The following is a 22,675-nucleotide window of genomic DNA, read 5'->3' as shown; positions in this document are numbered from 1 at the left end:
ACCACACATTGAGCAGGAAACACTTCCAATTCCATCCTCCTGCAGGGCTCAAGGCAGGAGAGGGAGACCCATACTGAGGATGGCAGCCTAAAAAGCTCAGCTTATGCAAGGAAGCTTTCCCTCTCACAAGGAAGGCTTATTCCTCTCTGCTCTCACCTATACCTACTAACTCAGCAATTAAATTTGAGCAATCCCAGTTCTCAGCCTTGCCTCAATCAGTGAAAATTCAAGCCTGTTCCACACACTTTCACTTACTCCTAACTCTGCCATCCAACAGGCTTCTGACCCAGCCACCTCAGCTTCTACAGATCAGCTAATCCACCCATTTCACTCACCTCTAGTATCAAAGGACTCACTCCTTCCTGCCTGAAGGAAACCTCCCAGTTTTCTGCCTCCAGACACCACATTGCTGAGCTGTAGCCAACCCTTCTCCCACAGTAAAACCCAGAGCCTCTGAGCCCCAGCACCAGCCAACTATGACCCACAACACAGGTGCAGCTCAGAAGAAATTTGAGTTGAGCTCCAGAAAGCAGATGCCCATGATTCATCCACTAATGCACCTGCTGCTTCTCCAGGCTGTCTGCTTCATGCAGCACAGAGGCAAACGTGCTGCTATCAGAACACTCGCATTTTTTCCCTGCAAAATATCTCATAAAATAAGAGTCATTAGATTAAAAGAGTAGAGAAAAAAGAAATCCTTTCTTTTTTCCTTGCATTGAAGTTCAGGTTTTAAAAGCATGCTTAGAAGGAAAAAAAAAAAAACCCCACCCTTCTATTTCCTGATTTTTTTCTGAAATCTTATAGGGAATCCCCTATGTTCTATACAAATCAGATACCTCTTTTTTTTTTGGGGGGGGGGGGGAGGAGAATATTTTGGATACTTAGAAGCCATCTCATCGCCAATAACACTGCATGAGTAGGTGAAAAACACCACTGAAGTCAGTGGAATTTTCACATTGCCATTATGCTACAAAAGACGGAACAGATAGCCTATTCTTTACTAATAGCCTAACTTCTGCTTTTTTTAGCAGAATTCACTGTTAACTGATTTAGAAGTTAAACTGAAGTTCCACTGTGTAGTTTTCTTCCTGCTTAGAAATAAAATCTAATTTTATATTTACATCTTTTAGGCTTTTCATTTTTTAAAAAAATAGTCTTAACTTTCTTGTAACATTGTAACGTTTTTTCCCAAAATGTTCAACATCGGTCTCCCACTCTTGTCTTTGAAAAGTGAAATTTCAGGCCAAGAATGATATTTTTGTTAGTTTATATTTTGCAAACTTGATTTCAGCTTAGTCCCTCTCCTTTGGAAAATACATCCTCGATAGGTAGATTAGAAATATTTAAAAGCTTTTCAAATCCTTTTCTGAATTTTACTGTATGCTTTCCTCTGTATCCTATCTCTGAGATTAAATTGCTTTAAAAAGCATCATTGTTTTACTTTCTTTATCTTTTCCATAGTTTTATAATCAGAGCTATCAATGACAATTCTGTAGTATGTTCTAACACACAGTACAGGTCATATAATTACATCCAATCATTTTTTATTAATCTCAAACTTCTTATTCAGCTCTTCTAGAAAGGAACAAAGTATTGATTTAAAAAGCTAAACCTGGCAATGTTGTCCTAGTAACTCTTAACAATGTTAAAACTTACCCTTTTTTGAAACTCCTTTAGAACAAATAGTGGTTTTCCTTTCATCTTGCTTTAAACTGAAAGCTTCCCCGTACTGCTAATCACTCCTGTTACCCTTCTCTGACTTTTTCTCTTCCTGCTATAAGCTCATAGTTTTACTGTTTTCACCAGGTCTCTTCTTGTAACATTCTAACAAAGCCATACGAAAACGATGCCTGTACTCAGGGGAACAAGTAACTTCAGATTCTCATTATCCTCCCTTCAATCAATATTTACCAGATGAAGAAGAAAGAAATTCTAAAATGAAATTCTATTACAATTCGGTTTCAATCACATTTTATTTGTAGAATTAAAGTTTATTAAGGAAGCATAGATTTACCTCTGCTTAAATTTGACCTTCAAGTGCAAGATTTAATAGGCTGAAGATTAAAGTAAACCACTATGGTTTGTTCATTCCTTTGTGTTAGTAAGGGCTGCAAAGAGGAACTAAAACATGAAATAAAAACAGAAGTCAAAGGTAGTTTGTAAAGAAAGATTAAGAAAAAGTATGTGAATGAGACAGGATAAGCTAGAAACAATGTAAAAGGAAAATAATTATATTATTTAACTGTTTTCTCTATACCACTCATCAGATACTATGCAGAACATCATTTACAAAGAACAGTATTTATTTGCAGACAATCCCATAGAGAATAAGATGCAAAAATCGCACAGTGTTTATAATAGGATAACTATATTTATCAACAAATATAAAATTAATACGAAACATACAATCTGCCATTAATTACATATAATTATATATATTAAATATAATAAATATATAAAAACAGTTGTAGTTATAAGCAGCAATTTTTTTCAATAAGGAGATACATAATGTAAAGGTTATCATTACAGTTTTCTTTCTATCAATATTTTGAAAAATATCTTAATTAATATTAGACAAACTATGTCTGTAATGCATTGTCACAGTGTGCACAATGGAGATACTGATGTTATGTCATTCTTAATAAAATAGAGACAAAACAAACTGAGAATGTCATTACATTCTGGGTAGAAAAAACCAAGTCTCTACAATGCCGTATTGACCTTTGATCCAAAATAACTCAGAATTTCTGACATTCAGAATTTACTCTAATCTTTCCTCTTAAGTGAATTTCATTTTTATAGTCTAAATTAATGAATTTAAAATCAAATGTTAATCAAAGCTTGAAGGCTGGAGAAAGTAATGCCAAAGCCACATAGACAACTACTTCACAGAACATGCTGAATGAAAAACCTTTTCCCCTGTAATTTTAATTCTCCCTGTATTTGAGGCTCTCTCCTCCCGTTCCCTCAATCTTTCTCCTTCTCGTTGCCCTCCGTTCTCTTCTCCCTTTATCCAATATTTTGATTTTCACGTCCTTTATTCTAGTCTTTTTTTATCTTTAATTTCTCTTTTGCTAGGTCTTTCTGCACAAAACTCCACCTGGAAATACAAATACTTTTAAAAATGAAAACTACTGTAGAAATTAGCATGACATTTACATGCACCATATGTTTTCATTTGGCCTCTATCTCAAATCTCTCCTTTTCTACCATTTGCCTTTGCTCCTCGTAAAGATAGCAATCTCCACAGGTCACAGACTGTATCTCATTCTATCGCTCTATTTATGCCTAGCAGAGTGCTACTAATATTGGATCTATACAGATAACATGGCGACAACAATCATGGAAATGGTGGTTAGTAATAACAACTGATTCACGAAATGATTCTTGTAAATTTTTTTTAGTAATTATCCAAATAATTAAATCCAATTAAATAATTAAAAAGATGAGAATTGTAACTTAATCAAAATTGAACTTGTTCCATTCCTAATTTGAGTGCATCACAATACGACAATTTGTTGAAATAGTATTAGTCAGGTTGCAGAATCAAACATTTGTGTGCTGAAATGCCAGAAATGAATTTCCCATAAAACTCTAAGCCAGGTGCTTTGTGTATATGAATGCTGATATGATCTTTAATTACATGATCTCATTATTTTCCTTCAAGACCTTCTTTCATTATGTTTGCAGAATGGTACTCATTTAATGAAGAGCTATTTAATATTTTCCTTCCTCCTCTTTTTTTAGTTTGTGGTCTCACAACTAATTTGTTGTACACTATTCAAAACCTGTGTTGAAGAAAAAGAATATTTTCCTCATTAGCTTTTTTACAGAGCTCTTCATGATAGGACCTCAATGCTTCACACAGGAGTGAATTTGCATTTTAAAACCCTGTAACACGATTGTGCCTGTTTTACTGTAGAAAAGCTGAAGCAAAGAAACTAAATGTGAGTTATGTTAACAAAAAGGGGAGAGCTAGGGCAGTTCATGTTGGATTTGGAATAAGAGAAACTCCTAAAGCTCACTCTCCAGCACTGCAGACTAACGTTACCTAAATTCAAATACCATTTCCAGCCTGGACCTCAGAGTTTCCTGCACACCAGTATTTAGGCCTTCACACGAAGTGCTTCAGTGTGGGCAGATAAATGCTAGCTCCCACCTAAACTCCTTTTAAATTTATACTCCTTTTTCCTGAGGGGCCTCAGTGCGGTGAAGTAAGGGCAGATCTGTACGGCAAAATAGTTGGTGCCAAGGACCTATTGTTCATATATACACATAAATACATATGTTTTGCAGGGTTCTTGCTTTGGACCATTTCCCAGGACTGAATGTTCATTAGTGGTTGGAACATGTTTTCCTCTGAAAATAATCCAGTTTGCAGACTCAGAGACTGCTCCATGTGATAGTGGGAACAAACAGCAGATTCACTCCAGAACCACAGGTCTGGATTGGACTAAAACGCTAATATATGCACAACATATAGGCAGCACTGGATCAACAAACAGTAATCATGCCTTCTTTCCGGAAGTGAGAGGATAGTGGTGTTGGTAACACTTTTTCTTGCCTACTCTGTGAAGTATGAAATTATGAAGGAAGTGGAACTAAAACTGCACACTTCTTTAATTTGCAGGATCACCCAAAAGGCTTGAGAAAAAATGTTTATCACCTTTTCTAGAGAGCTGCTACACAACAAAACAAGAAGAGTCCCAGAGCCAGAAACACAGGGCAAGAGCAGGGACCCTAAGTCTAACAGAGTTGTTAGGGTGCTCTCCAGAAGGGGAAAAGCTGACGGTCTCAGCCTTCTGGCCTAGCCAGAGACTGTAAAATTCCCAAAAGATCCCTGGGATCAGAGACCAGAAAAACAAAATAAGCACTGCTGGAATTTTTTTAACATGTGAGGAAAATGTTGTTTTCCTTAGCCACTGTAAAGGACTTGGGAATTTTGATTTAAGTTTCCATACAGAACAAAGCAACCACTGCCCCTGCATGATAATTAACAAAGACAGACATCCAGCATATGACATTTGAGCACAAATGGTTAAAATAATGCAATCATCATTAGAAACAGGATCTTATAAAGAGTACTTTGGGCAGCTAAGCAAATATTAGTCTCCTTATAATGACCTATTCATACATATAATACAAAAATGATGAAAACCTGGCTTCACTTAATTCAGAGGAAAGCCTTCTATTGACCTTCATGGGGCTGATTTTGCTGTAACCATTAAAATATAAACACTGGCCAATGAAAGCAGAGAAACTCTACAGTGAATTTATAGATTAATGTGAACACAACCATTTATAAAGAACAAGGATGACTTAAAAATAGTTCAGGGGAAAAAAAATATTGGTAATTTTTATATAGACAGACAATTAAAGAGAAAATATTTTAAATTAAATGGTCCTATAAATGAACGCAGCGAAAATTGGATATATTTTGCCCTCTATTGTTTTCATATCAGTACAATTTTTTCCATAAATACATGCTTATGATAATCATACATAATATTATCCACCCATCATGCCCGTTTAGAACTGAAACAGGATTTCAGAAACAGATGCACAATTAGGTCATCATAAAGTATATTTAATATATAAAGTATATTGCTGCCCTCTGCTGCTCAAAAGGGTTATTCTTTTATTTCAAACCTTGTAGAGGAAACTCAGAAAATCATATGGGGAGCATAGTGAAAATCACATGAATAGGAAGATCTTTTATGGCATTTAAATCACCAGCTCAGTCTTCACAATGATTTATTTTCTGAGGTAAGTTAATAGGCCTGAGACCATCAAAACTAATTATAAAACCCATAAATCAATCAAAGCTCCAGTTTCACCGGCCCTGACACTCCAATTCATATAAACATCATGTAAGCATCTGAAGTCACTACGGCTTGTAATACTCAAATTTTAAGAGTAAAAACAAAGCAGGGCCAAAATTCCTCAGAAATCAACTGTATGTTTCTTCATTTGTTCGTGGTCGTGTCCATTCCCTTCTAGGTATACAAAGGTTTGGACTGAGATTATTGGCCCAGTTCTAAATTCAGAACTGCTAAAGCCCAGAAATACTGAATTTAAAGATGTCAGTCATGTTTCTGAAGGACGCTAAAAAAGCCAGAGGACACCTATCAAATTCATCCCCCGTGGATAAACGACATGGCAGAGCTGACCTCATTTCTAGAGTTCAGAAAGAGAAAAGTTGGAATGAGACACAAACAGGAAAGTGCCTAGTGCAGAGTTACACAGAAGCACGATCGAGAAACCAGAATTTGCACTTAATGTGCGGTAAAGCAAGAGGGTAGATGAAGGCAGCGGGGTAGAGGGTTTGCAGTAGGAGAGGCAAACATAAAGAGAGCAAGGAAAGCTCTTAAGTAGTTAAAATGTGAAACAATATGGCTTCTGCTGTGCCTTCATCTCACTTCAGACAAACTCATTTGTATGAGTTTGCAGTACTCACATTTTTTGAGTATAATGGTATTGTGGCTGGACTAATTAGCTGCCTAGTTATTAAGGAAGATACATGGACACTAATTATGAGTCAGAGTCCAAACAAAGTCTTCAGTTGTATGGACTATCAATAAAAGAGGGAGTTTTAGATATAGCTAATTTTTGTTAGCTATATCCTGGCACCTTCCTTATCATTAAAGGATCTACTTAAATCTGCGTAGTAGTACTATCACAAATACAAATGTTAATAATTTCATTTACAAAATTTCCTAATGTTAGTATCCAGGCCTTCATAAGCACAAATTACATAGCAAAGTTATCCTCTGAGCTAGGAGGATGTGGGAATACCCATTCTACCCAACCTGCCTTTACTTTTTACTCTTGAACTTCCTACCTGTTCAACTAAGTATATTATCCAGCATGCAGCTAACACATGAAGGTATCTCCTCAGCAACACCTTGTCAAAACCTGGTGCTTTGAATATTTGCCTCAGCTAGCTTTTGTCATAAAAAACAAACACATGTAGGCTCCCAACCGTTTCCAGCATCAAGCATCTTTAAGATCTTACTGGATGGCTTGATTTCTATTTGAATTTTGCTCTAAACAAAAGTCTCACTTTTGGATCTCTGAGCTGGGTAGTCCTTAATTAAGTGGCCCACTGGGTAAGTATTGCTCAGCGTGAACTGAAATTGTACAACCAGCCCCAAAATAAACAATGTCAAATTACCATAGTGTGAAAATCATTTTCTCTTTTCATAAAGGAGTATTTCATGGCAGACTAAGCTAATTTTAAAATCTACTGAACTATGAGATGAAAATTACATCCAATCAGCATATAAAAAATTAAATATAAGACTCTTTTCACAAGTCATATCAAATAATATCTGTACCTAGCAAAACACACAACTCAATTTGTTTGGTTAATCAAAACAATTTATTTAGCAAAGTACACAAATATGAATAATTTATTTGTTTTGATTCAAAACTGACATTTTCTTCAATGAAATATCTCAGTGCTTGTGTGCAGACACATTCAGCCATAGTCTGGGATTACAAAAATTGAATTGGCTTTGAGCATGGAACGTTAAAAGAAATTGCCAGCTAAAGAATAAATTCCCAAACAGCTTAGAGAGCTTTACTTGAGGTTAATGCACTTCACTTTATGGCAACATAAATAAGATGAAGAAAAACATTTTGTGATTTCTGTTACTATTTTCTAAAACTCCATGTTGGATTAAGGAGCTTACAAAACATACCAAAGCAATTGCCCAATATATTGCTACGGAAGTAAATCTCTGGGCTTTTTATACAAATGAGTGTGCATAATAAACAAACTTATTTACTCCATGGACACTATTAATGACTATAAAAATGTGCATGACTAGAACATACAAGATTACAGTTTATTTCCCTTTTTCTTTCATTTCTATGTTGTTATTGCAAGACATTAAGTAGTCGTTGATTTTAATTTTTTTTTCAATTGTTAATACTTGTATTTAATCAAACATTTAATTCCAACATTCTTTAATGACAACTGTGGCATTTCAAAATCTAAGCCTCATAGATGTCTACACTTTGTGGCTAATTTCATTTCTTAGAGCATAGAACTAAGATTTCAGAGCAGAATATGAAAAAATTTTAGACTATTCATAAATCATAAATTTAAAGTTTGCCCTATCCATCTTTATTAAACAGGAATGTTTTTTCAGCTGATTGCTAATTCCCATAAAACAATCTCAGACAGTTTTCTCTTAGCACATGTAATACAGCCAAAAAACTTTTCACATCAGCTAAGAAAAATAAAAGTTAGTTCTAATCCAAATCAACCTGTAAAGCTTATTTGTCACTCAAGCCTTTCATTTCATTTTTCAGACTCTCATAGTTTCACATCTAAAATTCTAAAAAACAGATTTCAGAGCACAGGCTGTTATAAAGCTACTTCCCACATTATAGACTGTTGAATACAAATGACAATTAAGAATAGCAAAATATACAGTTATACAATTCAAAGAAATCTGTATTTTCAAAACATTCCCAAAAACTCTACCAGCATAATGATGTCTGAATGCAAGATGATAAAAGGAGTGGATGAATGAAGGAAAAGCTGCGGTCAAAATTTTCAAAACTGCCCAGTAATGTTTTGTGCTAATTTGGAATAAGTTGAACATTAGGTATGTCCAAGTATCTAGGACACAAAGTATCACCTGGTCATTTTCTAGGCCATAACCAAGAAGTGGGATGCTCACATTTCGAAAATGAGATCCAAGGTAATGTTCAGCTGGACACTAATCTCACTGGAGTAAACTTCCGTTGGAACAGATCATTTAGCTCCTGGATTTAGCACTGGATCTAGCTCCTACTAATGGTTTTGTGACAGGTAATTAATCGAGGTATTGTGATTGGGATCTAAAAACCCTTGTCTCTCTCCCACTGTTTGTCTGACATATGGTTTTAGATGAAGAAATCAGGTTCAACCTATAAGAAATTCTTATTAATTGAGCCTATTACATGAAACTCAGAGAATTTCTGTCTTCTGCTCCATTCTTTTTCAGTGCATCTCTTTACTGACTTCCCAAATACTGCAGGGGCAAGTCTCCTTTTCCTCTGCTTCATCACCGCTACATCATCATGGTCAAAGAGATTGCATCTCTCTTCCACACCTTGCTTTGACTGTGATTTCTTTATCACCATGTGCTCATTTAGAGTTAGAGCAATAGCAAAAAGGCATGGATTTAGATAAGGCAGTACTAACTGGTAGACTATGATATACTAAAAAAGTATAGTACACACCTTACAATGTACCTTTTACCTCTTCACTGGCAGCCAGTGAAGATTCAAGAAACAAGACTTTCTAAAGACTCTCTCTAAAGAGAGATTAAGAGATGATTTGAGACCCATGTCCGAAGAGATGGTATTTATTCCTTCCTATAAGCCCACTGCTGAAAGGAGTTAGGAAGTTACTAGGCATAGGTTAATTCAATTACCTCCCTCATCATCTACCTACACATAAGCTAACTTAACATCCATCTAATAGATGTATGATAATATTGCCTTACCAACTTTACTCCTCACGACATTTACCATTCTACCTTTAACCTCAAGGTGATACACCATCATGATTCCCTGAAATCTGAGTTCAGCATGAAACAGGAGAAGGCGTGAACTGCACTGTGCTCTGAGTTAGATTCAGTGGTTTTAAATGAATACCCCAGGAGACATAATGAAAGAACACAAATGAGTGCTTCTCCCATTATCATTTTCTGTAATGATTTTTGTCTTGACTGATTAGCTTCATCTTATTAGAGATACGGTAACAACCATCTCAAAGTTCTGTGTGGAGGGAAATGAAAGTATGCTAATACCAGAAAAATGCAGCTAAAGAACATGGAAAAATAGAAGAAGGAAAAGTTCATGTTATGCTGTTATCTATTATTTGTCGTATGTGCACACAGTGTTTGGGGGATAATAACACACACTTCACAGTGGAAATTAAGTTCCTACAAATGTTACAAAAATTTAAAACTTCCTGAGGTCTAGGGGAGAGACAGTGAGGAGCTGAGGCTCCAGCAGGGATCTAAGGCTCCTAAACACCCTCTGAAACATAAGACCTGCCTGCCTCCTCAGGCTGGGCGCTCTGCCTGCAGGGAGAGCACAGGGGCACTGACCATGCACTGGCTTCCTCCAGGCCCTTTTAGGAGCCAAGCCACTGCCCAGTGCGATGCGCCCACCGTCACACTGGAATACCCAGGAATTTCCTATCTCACAGCACCCACTGCTGAGGTAAAGGCTTCTTTGAGGCTTTGCACAGGTTTGAAGACCACAGTGAGTCTGCCAGCTAACTTGTGGTCAGCTTATCAAAGCTATATGCAGTATCTGCCATGAAGGCATCCACAGCCAGGAACCCAAGGGCTCGGTATGGACCTTGATAGCCTCATGACCAAGCATGCACAGAACAGCACAGGCCATTGTGCTTACAAATACACTAATACCACCAGTACCCGGGTCCCTTTGACAGGGAGGCAGGTTCCCTGCAGGCCCATATTTAAAAAAAAAAACAGCTATAGCGTAATTTGTGATACACTAGTCCATTAGGGTGTCTATATACTATTTCTATTGATCTAAAAAGGGTTGGAGGACTCTGGTTCATTTAGCCATGACTTTCTTGCTATGTTCATTTCTCTACTGCTGGTTACCTCAGAGATGCTGGAAGCACTTCAGGATGGACAGTCTGTTTTATGGACTAGCAATCCCCAGGTCTGAAAAAATCTGATATCAGATTCGCTGGTCCAGAACCTGTTGGTTGCTAGATGATGGATCACAGACAGAGGACAGAGCTTGACTTAACGATGTTGTGTCAGAGTTTCGGGATATACAGTGCCTGAGAAGGTAGCATCCTCCTGCAGATGTTTATCATCCTGGAAGCAGAGGAGGCTGTACCTCTGTCAGTAAGAACTGGTCTCCCTTTCCAAGACAATAGGTCAATGAAAAAACTAAGGAAACTACAATGATAGACTGAAACATTGTGTAGGAAGTAAATGAGAACTGGGACATCTGGCTGAGATGTCCCTGCCTGTTGCTCTAGACTGAGAAAGGCTGCTGAACAAAGTTTTACACATCTTATTACATGTGCTGCAGAGGCCCCAAAGTGGTCCACTGTTTTTAAGTTTCATGAGTGGCAGCAAAAGTAAGCATGGAAGTGAAGTGAGAATGAAACAAAAGCAGTGGAAACATTGGGAATGACCACTAAGGGTGTTCTCGTGCAGTCCCAAGCAGTGCCTGAGGCAGGTGAATCAGAGCAGGGAGAATACAAGCAAGACCAGTGCTTGCAAGGTGCAAAAAGTAATCAAACGGTTCTTATACAAGGCAATACTGTGACTGTAATAATTGTTACAGATGTAAACTGTCTCTTACAACCTGTAAAAACTTGAACACGAGTGAATCCCTATCATTTGACCAGACTGCTGAGCCTATCAAGAAAGTCTAGACATAGCCTGAAATTGCTAAAATGTTTTATTGTCCACTGTTAATAACTGGCAAGACTTGCTATTTTGGCTAATTTACAGCTTTAAACTACTAGAAACAGCAAGTTAAATGTCTATTCTGCTTAAAGAGACCAAAGAGTAGAAAGTAGAAAGCTCACAGTACATAATGTAAGGAGTCTTACAATAGGGTGGCAGATAAAATTCATCGTATAAGTCAATATACGTTGCCAAAGGGTAAAGCTTACTTTATCTCCTGTCCTGGCACTACAAAAAATGAAATGCCATTTTAATCAGGTCTGCATTTGTTTCTGTTTTCTGATCTGCAAAATAACACACAGAACTGTGCCTCTCCTGCAGGGCTGGGCTGAAAAGGCTGGAAGTGATATACCCCACTACAGATTCGATAACTTTACATCAGGTTTCTTTAAAGGGTCTTATCAGGAGTGGAGAAATGACATGTTGCAAGCTTGCTATCCACTTCTCCCCTCGCTACAGTGCAGATACTAAGTTTTCTGTGACATTTCCCATCTCTCAATGCTAGCTGGATTTAACACTTCCAAAAATTTTAACTAGGGAATACCTGGAGCTAAGAGTGGGAACCTCTCTTCAGTATATCTTTGAGCATGAATTACCAGGGTTCTTTGCTTAAAAAACTGATAACCTGTGCTTCTAGCACTGATGTTAACAAAAACCATTTGGAAATAGTGATTCTTCCACTGCGTTATTTGGGGCAAGAAGGCAAATTACACATCTTCCCTTCCATTAAGGAAAAAAACCGTTTTGACAATGGCCTATAACAGCAGTTCTTCGTTCTGCTGGTAATGAAGAAGCCCCTGAAGACTGATTGGGGAGGAAAGGGAATATTTACTTTCTGGAAGGGGGACAGAAAACTTGTTTTCTCTATAACAGAAAATGCCTGAGAAACAGAAAACTGAGAAACATGAGAACTGCTGGAGAACTACATTTCAGTCAGGGATTTCCCTGATGTGATAAAAGGTAGGGACCTTTTATCACAAAAGGAAAGTGGGCAGAGTTTCACTAACAAAAGCAGTACTGGATCCAGTGCTCAGAAGCTGAAGTAGATGAGGATATTTTAAACGGCTGTACTGAGAATGCATAATAATCTGAAAAGCTAACAAAATGTATTAGTGTAGAAGTGATGTACAGACAGATTCTACTAAGGTAAGTAAGAGCACACTAAAACGGTAGTCTTGAATTATATGCATTTGTTTCACTAAATGGATGCTTAACCAAATTTTCTATTGAACTAACTACTTATTCACTCACTGATGTTTTTCTTTCTAAGATGCAGTGAAGTAAATGAAAAATTTTTCCCTTATCTGTTCTCAGACTTCTTAGCAAATCACAAATAATGAGGAGGTTATCTGTATTGCTTCTTACAAATAGTGCTGATGCCTCAGTTTACTTTCATGATTTTAGCCTGCTTGATTGCGCTGCATTAAAACAAAACAGTGCTGAGAAGAGAAACAAACAGAAGAACAAAGACTTAGGGATACATCTGGCATAACTAGCTTCCAGAAAGTTATGGTGCTACTGGCAAAGGTTGTGGGTTGTTGCAGCTCTGATGTAATAGGATGAAGCTGTGCATTCACACAACATTGTGTGACGTTGGTTCCAGCTGGTGCTAATGGAAAAGCTAAAGCTGCCTTATCCTTCTCTTGCTCAATAAATCAGTGCCTGAGTTAGGAAAATAAAAAGGAAAAAGTTATTTTCCAGGCACCAAGCATAGTTACACAGCAGGTTTGCTACATCTTCAAATCTAAAAGATGTAAGCAATAAGAAAACTTTTCCCTTGAGCATTTGTTTTAACCCTTTTTATCTGCTTGATATAGGAATGTAGGACTTAAAACACGCCTAATTCAATCCTTTACTCTTTTAGTGTTCATGTTAGAGCATACTCTTGTAAACAGAGCAAGCTATGTGTTAAAAGGTACTGGCTTCTGCAATTTTGTCAGACTCTCAATATTTTGCTTAAAAAATAAAAAAGTATTCAAACATGGATAATCATTTCCACATCATTCTCTAGCACTCCTGATTTGAAATCATAAGAAAGCCTGATAGCACATCTTTTTATAAGCAGGCTTGATTTTCTGTAATTTGGTGTGAATGTTTATTTTTTTGGTTTGAGTATATGCTTTCCAGATCCTTGAGGCAGACGTGGCTTTCCCCTTCCTTCTCCCATTCCAATTAAAAAGGGGAAAAAGCACTAAACTACTTTGGGTTTCTCATCACACCATACTACTTAGGAAAATAAGGGGCTATCACGCACATACCCAATCCAGGAAAGACATACTATGGGATCCCACCCTTGGAAAAGGAGAAGCAGACTAACCCCAACTAAAGGGTATATTCAGGAAAGTCTACTGTGTAACTTGACCCACAGCTATACACAAATGTCAGAGCTGTTCTGTCCCTGCCCTGTGGGAAAAGTCTCTATTTTCTTGTGCATTGTTCCAACTGGAAGAAATTATCAATCAGATAGCACTTAGTAATCAAGACGCTAAGCACATTAGGAAACAAAAGATCATGACTAGGCCTATAGTGAAATATTTACAAATACCAGCCTCAGATTTCATTAGAGTCCCAGTCAAAATGCTATCATTAAGGATCCATCCGGCTTTCCACTGCAAGCCATGATTTAACAGGTATTAATGTCTTGGCTTTTAAATGAGCTATGACGATACAAAGGCAGTTAGGAGAAATTTCAAATTGCCTTCCCACACAGTCCTAAACATATATCAAATTGTAATATAATTGCTTACATGAGAGCCACTAAATAAGCCAGAGCCGAATCTTGCAATCTGTGAATTGTGCCTGCTGAAGATAAAAAGTAACCCACTGGGGAGAGGACACCTTCCAAGAGCATGATCCATAAAGACCCATGGGATGCAGAGATACTAAGTTTACTTTAACATATCGCCAGACTAAATCGGTCAAGATTGTAGTACATTTTACGGGCAGATTCCTCTTTGGTTTGTGAACTTTAGATTGGATTTGTGCTGAAAATACTCTTGAATACAGCCTTACGTCTTAATGTTAAAATGAAGAGCATATCATTAAAGATGTACAACTTTTTAAATAGTTGACAACCCACTGTGTTTCTTGAAAATCAGTTCTCAAGATGTCATTGACCATATAAGTTAGACCATTGCTCAGAGTTAAAACAACTCGCTGCACAATTTCTTGGAAGTTTAGGACTTTCGTCTAGATTAGACTTCTACATTCATATTTGAATTCATAGATTAGACTTCTACATTCATATTTGAATTCATAAATATGAACTGAAGCCAATTAGGCTTCTGACTTCAAAGAACAGGCCCAGGACTTCTGAGCCATTCAAAATCATTTATGCTGATTTTCCTTTATACTATTAGTTGTGAACATAGATCTAAGAGACTGTTATTTTCAGCATTGATTTCTCTCTTTTGCTTTTAATTTCTCAAGCAATAGCGTTAGTAGTTTGCCTGAGTCTGAGAACTGTAAAAATGGACTCATGAAACAAACAGGACTCATAAAAGATACTAAAATTGTTACCTGAGAAACAAAGTTTGGGTTTATTTCACAGAATAGACAAAACTTAAGCTATTTCCTCAGCCTGTGCTATATGCAGCTCAACAGTGAAGTGAGAGAGCTTGGTTTTCATTTCCATCCAATTCTTGCCTTCTCTACCAAAGCTGACACGATTTCCAGTTAGTGCAATAGGGCAGCTGCCCGTTTAAAGTGTTGAATTAACACTGCTAACTCATTTCATATCGGTGATTTCAAGTACTTCATAAATTCTTATTCAAATGATGCTAAAATTAAGGGTTGTAATTACATAGCTCCACAAGCAAGTCTTTCAGGTTGTTATTGCTGTTGTTAGAAGACCACACGATTTTTTAACAGAAGCTTATCACTAAGCACCAAAGAATGTAAACGTCAGTGAAGGAAAGCAGTGATTCTGCTAGCATCATTTTTTTTAATACTTTCAAGAGATCACACTGTACTAACAAAAATCCTGATTGTTCTCTTTCCTACAAAAATATAAAACACCAGAGAATTCAGCAGTATCAACTGGAAATCGAACTGATACATATGTTAGAATTTGGCTAACTCTCTCTAGACCAAGGATCTGGGAAACATCCCGTTAAAAGGAAACAGTGATGTTAGTTTTATGCAAATCCTTTATATTGCATTCACCTGAGGGAAGAAAGAACAGGATCAGACCCAGATGTTTTCCTACATAACAATTATAGGGATCAATGGTTCTGTCCCTGGAGCTAGCAAAGGAGTCAAATTTCATTCAAGTCTCTATTATGCTGCTCAGAATTGTTCTTAAACAAACTGTAAAGGTCAGTAGGAAAGGTGTATTATGATAACCATATACAACACCTTTGCAAAATGAGGACCTACCAAATAGCATATTGCAGGGGATATCACTTTCTATAATTTTCCTTGGCTCCATATGTTTGGCTTAGGGCAATATGAATACTTTCTTATGTTTCAGCTTCCTCTCTGCGAGATGACAAACAGTAACTCATTTATTTTGTTAAAGCTCCAAGGGACAGCTCTTCAGAGATCAATAAAAAGTATACTCACAGTTTATATATTTGTTTCTATGCTATCTATATATGTCTCCTGTATTGAAGTATTTGCAGTGCTGTAAACTGATGATTCTGTTTTAAAATCACATTCTGCCAGACCTGGAAAGTTTCCTTTTAATTAGAAAAAACAGATAAATTCATGAAAATCCTAAAAATATCGCACTCTTAACAAAAGGTTATACAGTGAAAACAGGTCGAATACTAGGTAAAATAACCCTTTTTCTATTGAAAAGGACTAGGAATATAAAGTGACAAAATGCTGTGGTTAAATTAAATTGCAGTGGTTACAAAGTCTTCACTCTAGGGAAGAGTGATATGAAGTAATGTATAGTCTAAAGGACCAAACATATTCCTGCTTTAATTGCACAGGAATGAGTAAGCTTTCATATAAAAACATACCATGAGGTTCCTGTAAGTCATGGTCTCATAAATTCCACCTTAAGCACAAAACCAGTGGTTTCAAAAACATTTTGCTCTCCATCCAACCACTGAAGTTGTGAGAAAAGAGGTAGCAGTTTATTATCATTCAGTGCTTCTAAATTCAAGTCAATCTCAGGAAGGAAAAAGACTACAGATGACTGCAAAGTCACTGGAGGACTCAAAATTGTAGCGTTCTAGAGACACCACTCTTGAAGACTTTGAATTGCTGAGCAAAATACACGCTTGTCCAAGGTCATTGACACTAAGATTAGCCTTAACCGAATTATATCCTTGTCTTGTAATCAGTAATATGTTACGTACTGTTTTCATACTGCAAACTGCTTCTTTGGGTTGTTACAAAAACGAAACTTTAATTCAGATTAGTTGTATGAATATTTAACATGTTTGTTATTTCGCTCTTCAGCAGTAGAACTGAATATCAGAAGGACATTCCCTGGGGACAATGGGCACAGTCTGGAAATGCACATATCATTCTAGTGCAACAGAAAAATGTGTTGCTTTCAGAAGAGATGCACCAAATTCATTTCTTTACAATCGTTATTGAGGATTCATTTATTATTTAACTAAATGTGAAGTTTTCATCATTCAAATATGTTTTCTCATTATTTCCTTTGCTTGCATCATGTCCACACAGTGGAATGTAAAAATAAAACACAAGAAGTGTATAAAGCAAGAGTATACTTTTTAAAAGCAGAAACTCGATGGCTTTTAGCAAGGGATACATTTACCTCTATTCTCTTTCACTCACACTAATCCAATGCAAATTAGAAATGTATTTATACTTAGAAACTACAGCTGGTTTTTCTAATACACTCACCTTTGTTTGAAATGTTTTATATAGGATGTGTGAATGAAAAAATAAATATTTGGAAAGCATTGTTAGGGTTTTGTCTGCAGAAATCTTTCTCTAGGTTGAAAAAGCTAAATATTGGCAAAAAGAGAATCATGGTTTAAGAGGACAACAAAATAGGCAGTCATTCAATATTCACAGATTTGTTGCCAGTGTAAGTCATCCCTGGATATATTCCATTCTTTGTCATTTATCATACTCAGAAGCGAAACTGGTCTGCAGGGAACATTACAGAACAAGGGGAAAGGTATAATAGAAAAATATGATAGAGTGTGCAGCATGGGAGCATAAACACCAAAACGGACATGTTCTTCAGGTAAATATTAGGTGCTTATTTATCTGTGACTTCAAGTCAGTTCTGTATGGGGTTTTGCAAAGAAGGAAGCAACAGTTTTTTGGTTTTTTTAATTGCAATTTATTTTAAACACTCTGAATTGCTAGCTATTCCATTCACTCGCTGCTCAACCCTCTCAATTTCTTGGCTTCGATAAGGATCTTGGACAATTATAAGACCGGGCCTTTAAAGGTGGGGCCTGTTAAAGATGGAGGTGGTTTTGATTAAATGCTTAATAAGACTGAAGCATTTTACATCTGGGTAATTATATCCTGCATCACAGTGCAGTCAGGTAGGGTCACAGACTGAGTGGACTTGTTTCCCTGTTAAATGTCATTATCATCAGCTGGCATTCAAGGAATGGCAGGTCACTAATGATGCACTTGGCATTTGATTTCAAGCATGTAAGTGGGTGAACATGAGAAAGACAGCTCACAGAATTGAAAAGATGCAGTTTAATTGTCACAGGCTTCTTGTGTTGCACAAGAAACCTCTGATTCAAACAACAGACTGGAAATCAGTATGGACAATTTGGTTCTGGCACTTCAGGAACTTTTCAGGAATGTGGAAAGTTATGGAAAATATCCATAGCTACCACTGCATTCTCCTTTTTAACACAACTATTGGAAAAGGAAATCAGATTATTAGATCAAGGAAGCAAATTCTGCATTCATTTCAACTCCCTTGATCTTTTATTTAATGTCACTACACATAATATTAACAGGAAAAAGAATTTTTAATAGACTTTCAAATTAGAGACAATAGCTGCCACAGTTACTTTGATACTCTTTGTACAGTCCTGGTTAATAAAATTACAATATATGTTCTGAGAATCATAGAAAATACAGCTAGGAGAGAATCTGAGGGGGCAGAGAGAGTGTTTGCCTTAATGGAAAGAAGCATCAACTTGTACATTAGTAATTCTTGGCAAGTATTTGTCTATTTTGTTTCTTTAAAGTCCCTTTAAGCAATGGGAGGGATTGCCTAGCTGAGAGGTACGTGAATTGATCTTTCTACTATGCTTTAGTAAGGCTTCAGCTGGAATATTAATTCCAAGAAAGTTGTGGGTTACTTGGAGAAAGATTGGAGGACAGCAAGAAGAAAGATTAAAGGGCTAGAAAACTTGACCTAATAGAAAAGACTGAAAGGACTGAATTTAAGCTAGAAAAGATACTGAAGGGGGATATGATAAACATTTTCATGGTAAAAGCCTGTTGCATGAACTAGGGACGCTATTTAAATATATAGTGGCTAGGAGAAGAAACACTGGCTTTAAAACTGAAAGTGTAAATACTCAAGTTTTCATGTTAGGAAAATCCTTCTAAAGCCAAACACAGCAAGTCACTAGAACTGTTGAACCTCTAGCCAAGCATTTCCTTGGAAAGAGGTAAGAATAGTTGATTCTGGTTTATAGCAAATGGGAGGAACTAAATGACCTCTTGATGTTCCCTCCAGTCCTGTTTTTCTAAGATTTTGTCCTTTTGCTAGGAATTTTCTTCTAAAGTCTAACTTAAATCTATCACATTTTCTGCTCCTACTTTACCTGGTGACAGGGAGAGTAGTTTCTCTTTTTCAGTGATATTTGACTAGTTTGAAACTCTTAAAGTGTTTCTCCTCAAACTGCTTTTCTATAAATTAGATAACTTCCACTTTTTCCTAATGGCCTCTAGAAATAAATATCATGTGTTTACTTCACTGCCATTCCCTTTACTCTTGCCCTTTCCTTTATTCTCCGTGAATAACATAGTTTGTTCTGTTACATAGTCTTTAACAGTACATTTACAACTGGTATTTTGGAGAAATAAAATGCACGCTCAAATTTTCAAAAAGCCTAAGATATCTAACAGTCAACAGAAGTCTATAAAGAAAGGGTGTTGGTGAAAGCTTGTATGTCCATGTTTGCCTTTAAAGAATTTGCTATTATTGTTACTGGCATGGACCTCTAGATTAACAAATGGCATATTGAGATATTTATCTGGAGCGCTACATGGCTAGGAACGCTCCTCAGCATCAGCAGGGAATCCAAGGAGCAAAACATGCCCCCACCTAAAATAAATGAAATTATACTTAAATTCACATATAACACACAATTTATAATAATGTAAATAAGCATTGTCACCTATTGACAGTGCGAAGTCAATAACATCCGAAGACACTACTGCGTATTTACTGCATTTGGCTTGTGTACTCTGCAGACCACAAAGCAAAGGAGGCATCCACAATTCATACCGATGGTAAGGGCTTTATATCTTTTTACTGAAAGACTGACAATTTGAGTTGTAGAAATATGATAGCTTGTGTAGCACCACAGAACATACTGTAATTTATAACTTTATAAAACATTATTTTGTATTCTAAAAGATATGCATCCAAGTAGCAGTAAAAAGTCTGCTATTGGGACAGGCGGAAGTTTCATCTGTTCCAAGAAAATCTAGTTACCAGAAAGCAATTCAGATTTATTTAAGGCATATCTATATTCATAGGAGAAGAAGGAATTCTCATTTCCTGTTCATCAAAAAAAATGCTTTCAATTTTTTATATTTACACTACTGCAACTCAATTCTTTAAAAAAATCAATTTGCTAATTGCTATCTTGCTATCAGATATTTGTGAAAGTCTCCTCCTTTTCTCTCTCGCCCTTTTAGGGGGGGAGGAATTACAGATGGGCTTATAAAACCAAGAAAGATTGCTCTGAAATTCCAAAACAATGCAAGGTGAAATATCTAATGACTGCCAATGAAATAAATTGAATAACATTTTCTTTAAGTGGTGTTTTTGTACATCTAGGCAAGGCTATTAAAGAAATCACAAAAGCCATCACAATTCTTGTAGATGATTATATTTTGACAGGAGTAATAATTCCATGTTGGCTGTTCTCTTTTCAGGCAAAGCTAATTACCTCAAATGTAGCACCGTGCTAATGCAGTTTTCCTACGACCGGAAGCCAAGCAAATGCCTCTGCACAACATTGTCCTGCACACTGCAGATAGAGTAGCTTTTTCAAAACTATATTAGGTATGTTTAATACATCAATACTCTGAAAAGTCTTATGAATACCACTTCATGAAGTCCAAGTGGGAGCATGTTTAAATAACTTCATGCCTTTATCCTTTCCCCCTGTTTTGGATTCCGGGTAGTTTTGATAGTGGACCTGCCAAAAACAGAAGAAAAGCTCTACATGCAGTTACTCTGCTAATGATTTTACTGGTAATACAACTCACCAGAATGTCTGTTTTTGCATAGTTTCACGTGCATTGTTGTATACAGAAGAGCTTAAGCGTAGAAAGTTGTACAAACTTTAGTTGCTTATTCAAACTGAACTTTGGGTTTACTGAAGGTTTTTATTAATATCAGCTAAGCTGATTAATAAGTTGACTGAAAGCATCTTACTGTAGTTCAGAGTGTGTTATTGAATAGCTGCCTTACATCTAATTGGAGTAATTGATAGATAATTATTTAAAGGGCAGCATATGAAGAATTGTGTTGCATTGCTGAAACAGAAGTGGCAGTAAGTAGTAATGAGGCAGAGAAAAAGGCAGCTAGTAGTGAGAAAGGCAGGGAGCTGAGGTGCTCTCAAATTCATAGGCTAACTGTGAGACTGAAAATTTATTATTAATGGCTTTTGGCACAGTGGGTGGGACTGAAATTGAAATTGATCACAGAAATTTGTAAGTGGTGATTAGATTAGGAAATTGTCTTTTGGTCTGACAGCAGCAATGCAAGAGAAATAGAAAACTACTTAGCAAGGAAAATATGGATAGGCTTAAAGCCACAAAAATGGACAATATGAACAGCCATGGGGATTCTTAAGAACATTAAAATTGCAGTTTCATACAAAAGCACCTGGAATAATTTGTACAGAGGCTAAACTTTTATTTTAAATGACAACAAAATTTTTGAAAGGATCTTTCTTCTTTCTCCTTTCTGTATCAGCATGTACCTTCAAAGTAGAAATTTCATGTCTATGTAGTTCAAGATATGAATATTTGTGCACACTTGTGGAATATGCTGCTTAGTAAACACATAGCTGTGTGATTTCATATAGCAGATGCAGCTTTGTAAACACATTGTAAAGTCACTCTTGAAAATCTGGCAGGTAACGTTTTCCCCACAGGGTACAGACACATTAGAAGGCATCTTTACTGCAGCTTTTAAAATACTTTGAAAATGAATAGAAAATGAACTCTACAGGTTTGTTACAGCCAAACTTAGTACAATATTTTTCCCTTCAGTATACTATGTAATCTCATGTATGGCATAGAAATCTACATGTGATATTAGAAAATTCCTCCTGTATCCCACACCTTTTCCCCAAAAGTGTTCCACGTTGTCATTCCTGAATTTGTTAAAACTACTCTATGACATTAGATTCATAGCTTACATCAGATTTCATAATTCTTAGATTTAGAAACAGATTTAAGCACTGATACTTCCCCCATTAACTCAATGGAAACTTATCAAAGAACAAGACTATATAAAATAAGAAGATTGACTTCCTAAATATAATCTGCATTTAGGGAACTCACTTTGTAATATTCTGCCACTCTGTACTTCCTGTGTTCACATCTAAATTAAAAATTCTACTGCACGAAAGTGTTGTGACATGTAGTTAATGTCCATAAAGTAAGTTGACAACATCGTTATTGATTTATAAGCATAAAATTGATCTTTGTGGTAATCCTGAAACCTTGTGAGATGATTCGTATGACTGAAAAATTGGTGGCCTTTCCTTCTCATGGATAAATTTAGATGTCAGAAAGGAGAGCTAGAATAGCATTACCTACTTCAAAGACACCAGTGGCTTGGAAGGAAACGACTTTGAATGCTATGAACAGTCTCCCAACAGACGCAAGCACAGGAGGAGTCCTAGTCCAATATAAGCTATCATGACTTTTCATGTGCCACGTGGAAGCAAAGTAAAAGCAAAACTAGTAACATTGATCCTTCCTGCATTAAAATGTCACAACTCCACAGAGCTGACAGCAATCATACTCCTGATCAGTTAGGAGAAAAACTG

General features: G+C 36.5%; 1 protein-coding gene across 4 annotated transcripts in view; it reads right to left on the bottom strand.

Annotated features, from left to right (window-relative positions):
• KCNIP4 (potassium voltage-gated channel interacting protein 4) overlaps positions 1-22,675 on the bottom strand; it is a 434,674-nt gene that overhangs the window by 160,973 nt on the left and 251,026 nt on the right. Inside the window, exon 1 of one of the 4 annotated variants that reach the window (XM_068943284.1) lies at positions 1,657-1,678. The exons of the other annotated variants lie outside the window; for them this stretch is intronic. The gene's annotated coding sequence lies outside the window, so the exon portion shown is untranslated. Of the gene's footprint in view, positions 1-1,656; positions 1,679-22,675 lie in introns of those variants that run through there. 4 annotated transcript variants of the gene reach the window in all.

Source organism: Struthio camelus, chromosome 4, assembly GCF_040807025.1.
Source record: "Struthio camelus isolate bStrCam1 chromosome 4, bStrCam1.hap1, whole genome shotgun sequence".
NCBI lineage: Eukaryota > Metazoa > Chordata > Aves > Struthioniformes > Struthionidae > Struthio > Struthio camelus.
Note: the sequence above shows the minus strand (reverse complement) of the source record. Positions and strands in the feature narration are given on the sequence as shown.